General features: G+C 43.1%; 1 protein-coding gene across 2 annotated transcripts in view; it reads right to left on the bottom strand.

Moving 5' to 3' along the window:
• Positions 1 to 1,356: 1,356 nt before the first annotated feature.
• Positions 1,357 to 5,458, bottom strand: part of LOC117415193 (high mobility group protein HMGI-C) — a 73,353-nt gene continuing 69,251 nt past the window's right edge. For both annotated transcript variants that reach the window (XM_059027690.1, XM_034025219.3), the window contains one exon: positions 1,357 to 5,458. This exon is cut by the window's right edge and continues 1,560 nt beyond it. The gene's annotated coding sequence lies outside the window, so the exon portion shown is untranslated.

The following is a 5,458-nucleotide window of genomic DNA, read 5'->3' as shown; positions in this document are numbered from 1 at the left end:
GCGACAACACATTAGACAAAAGACAAATGTGGAAAAAACAGCAGGCATGAAAACAGTTAAGACTAAAACAAAACCCTACTGTATAAAACACCCAGGAAAATATATACATGAAAGAAAAACCCCCAATGACAACCACAGGATGCCCCCAGGATTGTGTGTATGTAAACAGCACAGAGGTTTGTTCTGTGTTAGATAAGCTGCGTGTCTATGCATAACAAATGATGTGTCTTTGAAAATAGGATGCATGAAACAAGGTGGTCCTTGTAATGAAAGCTATTACACATACAATGAAATCATACATTCAGGGTGGCACGGTCTCAATCAACTGTCTGTTCATTTCAATGGACTCCGCTGGAGGTACAGTACATGTGCACAAAAAAGAAATACGCTTTTGTGTGGCTGATTATATTATAGACGTAGGAGCCGTCTGATCTGTAAGTGAAACTGTTCTCTTCATGCAAAAGTTGCATTTAATATTCAATCATTGACCTTTTGGTAAAGCAGAAGGCTTGCATGCTTTGTGGAGATGATTCACTGCCTGCTGCCAGGAATGCCCTTCTCAGACTGGTATCGGGCGCTGCACTGGTGAGTGGTGACTGAACTTCATGTATTCTTATTTTGTAAAAATTGTCCATAACTATTAAACACTCAATAGTGCTGAACCTAGAAATAATAAAAATAAAGGGCTCCCGAGTGGCGCATCCGGTAAAGGCGCATCCGGTAAAGGCGCTCCGCGTGGAGTGCAGGATGCGCTCTATAGCCTGGACGTCGCCGGTTCGAGTCCAGGATATTCCACAGCTGACCGTGGACGGGAGCTCCCATGGGGCGGGAAGAGAGGGTTAGGTCGGCCAGGGTGTCCTCGGCTCACCGCGCAACAGCGACCCCTGTAGTCTGGCCGGGCGCCTGCGGGCTTGCCTGTAAACTGCCTGTAAGCTGCCTGTAAGCTGCCTGAGAGCTGCGTTGTGCTCCGACGCTGCAGCTCTTGGGTGGCTGCATGGTGAGTCCGCAGTGTGAAAAAAAGCGGTCGGCTGACGGCACACGCTTCGGAGGACAGTGTGTGTTCGTCTTCGCCCTCCTGAGTCAGCACAGGGGTGGTAGCGGTGAGCTGAGCCTAAAAAATAAGTGGCCATTCCAAATTGGGAGAAAAATAATAAAAAAATAATTGGCAACGACTAAATTTATAAAAAGAGAAAAAAAAATAATAAATTAACTTAACTTCAATGACAAACGTTTCTAATAGAAGTCTTTTCCCTTCGAAGACAATCAAAACGCCTGTCACTGCATCTTCACACATGCATCTTTTACTGAGTGACTGTGAGTGACAGAGTCTAGGAATGACACACCAAGACACTCACAGAGGTTATACAGTTTAATGTTCTGAACAAGGTTGTGATAATCCATTAAACAAATGTTTTAACAAGCAAAGCAATTCAAAGTATAATCAAAGACAGCAACTCTATGTGAACAGAAAAGCCAGCTAGAAGACTCAAATAGTATAGGGAAAAGGCAAACAAACTGCAGTTAAGCATTTCATACTTTCCCCCTGCTAATGCAACTACTGTATTGCATAAAATGTAGAATAAAAAATAAAAATAAAATAAAGGATAAATGTCCAGTCTTATCTAGCAGTGGCAAAAGAGGCAGCAAAGAACAGTCTTATAAAATTTATCCCCCACAAAAATAAACTATATATATAAAAATTTTATGATGTTCTTGCTGTTCCTCTGGCCACGTGCATTTAAGCAGATATTCAGATTGAAACTGAGGTAATAGAAGGCCCTTGGAGGTAGTAATGTGTATTTTGATTGTACTACAACATGTATAGTAAATACAAGATCAACTTCATTAGCGTCTGTAAGTCTCCCAGAGCTAAAAGCCTCAATATCTCTACCCACTGCATGGCCACTCTATTAGGATGGATCTACGCGACTGATTTGGCATTGCCCTGGTGTGGGACATGGCCACCTGGTATACCCTGGTCCCCTGATTACTCTGGGAAGCCCAAACAGATGCTGTAGTTTAATTAAGCATTGTTGCGGATCTTGTCCAACAATGCTGCACTTGGACCCTGATGGTGATGGCTACTTTCAAGACAATAATGCACCCACTCACTGAGCCAGGATAGTTTGAATATGTTTTGAGAAGCATGACAGAGACGTCAAGCACCTTCCAGCGAATGGTTTGAGAAGCATGACAGAGACGTCAAGCATCTTCCAGCGAATGGTTTGAGAAGCATGACAGAGACATCAAGCACCTTCCAGCGAATGGTTTGAGAAGCATGACAGAGACGTCAAGCATCTTCCAGCGAATGGTTTGAGAAGCATGACAGAGACATCAAGCACCTTCCAGCGAATGGTTTGAGAAGCATGACAGAGACGTCAAGCATCTTCCAGCGAATGGTTTGAGAAGCATGACAGAGACATCAAGCATCTTCCAGCGAATGGTTTGAGAAGCATGACAGAGACGTCAAGCATCTTCCAGCGAATGGTTTGAGAAGCATGACAGAGACATCAAGCACCTTCCAGCGAATGGTTTGAGAAGCATGACAGAGACGTCAAGCATCTTCCAGCGAATGGTTTGAGAAGCATGACAGAGACGTCAAGCACCTTCCAGCGAATGGTTTGAGAAGCATGACAGAGACGTCAAGCATCTTCCAGCGAATGGTTTGAGAAGCATGACAGAGACATCAAGCATCTTCCAGCGAATGGTTTGAGAAGCATGACAGAGACATCAAGCACCTTCCAGCGAATGGTTTGAGAAGCATGACAGAGACGTCAAGCATCTTCCAGCGAATGGTTTGAGAAGCATGACAGAGACATCAAGCATCTTCCAGCGAATGGTTTGAGAAGCATGACAGAGACGTCAAGCATCTTCCAGCGAATGGTTTGAGAAGCATGAAAGAGACGTCAAGCATCTTCCAGCGAATGGTTTGAGAAGCATGACAGAGACGTCAAGCATCTTCCAGCGAATGGTTTGAGAAGCATGACAGAGACGTCAAGCATCTTCCAGCGAATGGTTTGAGAAGCATGACAGAGACATCAAGCATCTTCCAGCGAATGGTTTGAGAAGCATGACAGAGACATCAAGCATCTTCCAGCGAATGGTTTGAGAAGCATGACAGAGACGTCAAGCATCTTCCAGCGAATGGTTTGAGAAGCATGACAGAGACGTCAAGCATCTTCCAGCGAATGGTTTGAGAAGCATGACAGAGACGTCAAGCATCTTCCAGCGAATGGTTTGAGAAGCATGACAGAGACGTCAAGCATCTTCCAGCGAATGGTTTGAGAAGCATGACAGAGACATCAAGCATCTTCCAGCGAATGGTTTGAGAAGCAAGACAGAGACCTCAAGCATCTTCCAGCGAATGGTTTGAGAAGCAAGACAGAGACGTCAAGCATCTTCCAGCGAATGGTTTGAGAAGCATGACAGAGACGTCAAGCATCTTCCAGCGAATGGTTTGAGAAGCATGACAGAGACGTCAAGCATCTTCCAGCGAATGGTTTGAGAAGCATGACAGAGACGTCAAGCATCTTCCAGCGAATGGTTTGAGAAGCATGACAGAGACGTCAAGCATCTTCCAGCGAATGGTTTGAGAAGCATGACAGAGACGTCAAGCATCTTCCAGCGAATGGTTTGAGAAGCATGACAGAGACGTCAAGCATCTTCCAGCGAATGGTTTGAGAAGCATGACAGAGACGTCAAGCATCTTCCAGCGAATGGTTTGAGAAGCATGACAGAGACGTCAAGCATCTTCCAGCGAATGGTTTGAGAAGCATGACAGAGACGTCAAGCATCTTCCAGCGAATGGTTTGAGAAGCATGACAGAGACGTCAAGCATCTTCCAGCGAATGGTTTGAGAAGCATGACAGAGACGTCAAGCATCTTCCAGCGAATGGTTTGAGAAGCATGACAGAGACGTCAAGCATCTTCCAGCGAATGGTTTGAGAAGCATGACAGAGACGTCAAGCATCTTCCAGCGAATGGTTTGAGAAGCATGACAGAGACGTCAAGCATCTTCCAGCGAATGGTTTGAGAAGCATGACAGAGACGTCAAGCATCTTCCAGCGAATGGTTTGAGAAGCATGACAGAGACATCAAGCATCTTCCAGCGAATGGTTTGAGAAGCATGACAGAGACGTCAAGCATCTTCCAGCGAATGGTTTGAGAAGCATGACAGAGACGTCAAGCATCTTCCAGCGAATGGTTTGAGAAGCATGACAGAGACGTCAAGCATCTTCCAGCGAATGGTTTGAGAAGCATGACAGAGACATCAAGCATCTTCCAGCGAATGGTTTGAGAAGCATGACAGAGACATCAAGCATCTTCCAGCGAATGGTTTGAGAAGCATGACAGAGACGTCAAGCATATTCCATGGGCACGACGGGCCTCGGCTCTCAACCCAATTAGGCATGTCTGGGATGAACAACATGATGCTTTTATTGATATTATTATTGACTGAATGGATCAACATCCCTCAAGACACCTTCCAGCACCTTGTGGAGTCGATTTCAAGTTGTGTCAAGGCTGTAACAAACAATAGCCAAACCCCAAAACTAGGTACAGTTCCTAATAAAGCAGCCATAGTGTGTAAATATATTATATACAATATCAACAGTGGCTGCCACAGATTTGCATTCATTCAACAATGAGGTAAAGAAAAAAAAAGGTAAAAAGGCTTTTGTTGAACTCAAGTATATTTATGAAATAAAATGCAAATGCCTTGGAGCTCTGTGACAGGAGCATCATTACCTCAATGGTTTGTATAAGTCAGTAATGTGTAAAGAGGTACTCAATAAATACCTCTTAAAGAAGCCAGGCATTGCAAGGCTATGGTGGTATGGTGGCTAAGCGCTGAAGTCCTACTGTGTGAACAAGCCCTCCTGAGATACTACCCCTGGCCTAGTAAAAAAAAAAATACAATGTTAAAAAATAACTGCAAGTTGCCACATTGACGAGCAGAAAGTGGAATAAGCATTTTAAAAATACATCTGGTTGAACCATATTACAAAATCACATTTGTGTGCATGAGATCACTGATCAAGTATATCTGGCATGTGTCTACTCATTTAAAACATGTTCATTATTGCATTATACAAAAGCTGAGCTCGGGCTGTCATACCTACAAAGCTTCAAGTTTTCTTTGAAGGTTTTATTTTTATTTTTTTTCTCACTTGATTTGAAATGTACTTGTTTCAGACATATTTCTGTTACAAAAACAGTTTGATGAGGGATCAGTTGCAATCCTAATAATGTTTTGATAACATCGTCAGGAAAAAAAGAAAATGCTGAAAGTTACAATACAAATCTTTTTTTTTTAAATGACTGGAGGTAGGTCTTTGTCAACTGATTAGTCAATTTCTTTTCAACAATTTTTATGAGGTACAGTAAAAAAAAATGTTAAAAAAGCAAAACATTACAGGTTAAAATTATTTCATGTAGTGTCAAACAAGAACCTGAT

The sequence above is a fragment of the Acipenser ruthenus genome, chromosome 7, assembly GCF_902713425.1.
Source record: "Acipenser ruthenus chromosome 7, fAciRut3.2 maternal haplotype, whole genome shotgun sequence".
Taxonomy (NCBI): Eukaryota; Metazoa; Chordata; class Actinopteri; order Acipenseriformes; family Acipenseridae; genus Acipenser; species Acipenser ruthenus.
The sequence above is the reverse complement of the archived record's forward strand: the minus strand, read 5'-3'. Positions and strand labels throughout refer to the sequence as shown.